Source organism: Silene latifolia, chromosome 11 (genome assembly GCF_048544455.1).
Source record: "Silene latifolia isolate original U9 population chromosome 11, ASM4854445v1, whole genome shotgun sequence".
NCBI classification, from domain to species: domain Eukaryota; kingdom Viridiplantae; phylum Streptophyta; class Magnoliopsida; order Caryophyllales; family Caryophyllaceae; genus Silene; species Silene latifolia.
The window spans coordinates 63,209,496-63,210,686 of record NC_133536.1 but is presented as its reverse complement, the minus strand read 5'-3'; the positions used below and the strand labels follow the sequence as shown (position 1 = coordinate 63,210,686).

Below are 1,191 nucleotides of genomic sequence, written 5' to 3'. Positions count from 1 at the left end.
TTGATTCGCGGCTAGTTGGGCAACTTGAGTTTCAAGTGCCTTAATGGACGCATCCTTCTGTTGATCACTCAGCTGAAACTGCTTTGTAATGGATTGCAACATAGACTTTATCTCACTTATTTCACCCACCCCACCGGAAGATGATGCACCTTGATTAGAAAGAGTGAAAGAAGGAGGCTTCTGAAAGCCTTGTTGATTCTTGTGTGGAGGGACATACGGCTGCTGCTGGTGCGGAGGAGGAGTAGGATTGAGCACATTTTGACTACTCCACCTCAAATTGGGGTGGATGTTCGGCTCATAATAGGTGTTTGTCTGCCTGTAATGTTGAAAGGCAGCACAAGACTCATAAGAATGTGGACAATTGTCTGAAACATGTCCCTCTCCTCCACATCTCTTACTTATGCACGAAAGGACCGTCTGAAACAAAGATTCACATGGTAGATTCCTCCTTTCGAGGCTCCTCCCAACTCATACTTATCGAATCTCGCCGTGAGAGCCTCTAATGCGACTACGAAGGAGATTCAAAGACTCCTCCTTTGATTCCCTCCGTAATTCCCATACTCGGCTTTTATGGGTGGCTAAGTCATCAATGATCTTCCACCCCTTAGTCTCTCCCATATTCTCAAAGAAATCGGCCACTAGTCCGCAAAGATCCAAGATAGCCCTCTGATCGTCATACAACCCATTATAGAACTGATTGCATAGACTCCACTTTTCGAACCCATGATGCGGAATAGTTCGCACCAGCTTCTTGAAACGGACCCATGCTTCATGAAAGTTCTCATCAGGACCCTGTTTAAAGCTCGTGATCTGAGCTCTAATGGCATTAGTCTTTGAGGCAGAGAAGTACTTCTTGTAAAATGCTAAAGCCAGCGAATTCCAGTCAGTTATCCCATGAGCAGCCCGGTCCAGATCCCTATACCACTCCCTTGCAGCATCGCGGAGTGAGAAAATAAACATGGTTTCTTTTATCTGATCCGGGGTCACGCCAGTTGGTGGGGGTATAGAGTAGCAATAATCAATGAAATTCTCCATGTGCTTGGCTGCATCTTCATTTGCAGCTCCCCCGAATTGGTTTCTCTCAACCAAATTGATATAGGACGGCTTCGGCTCGAATTTTCTCGCCTCCCCTGGTAATGTAAATCCCTTATAGAGATTCGCATTGTCGGCTCGAGTGACGGCAATAGTTGC

General features: G+C 46.2%; 1 non-coding gene across 1 annotated transcript; it reads left to right on the top strand.

Annotated features, from left to right (window-relative positions):
• Nucleotides 1–718: 718 nt before the first annotated feature.
• LOC141615920 (small nucleolar RNA R71) lies at nt 719–825 on the top strand. Its single transcript, XR_012530305.1, has one exon. It is a non-coding gene; the product is annotated as a small nucleolar RNA R71 (small nucleolar RNA).
• The last annotated feature ends 366 nt before the right edge of the window (nt 826–1,191 follow it).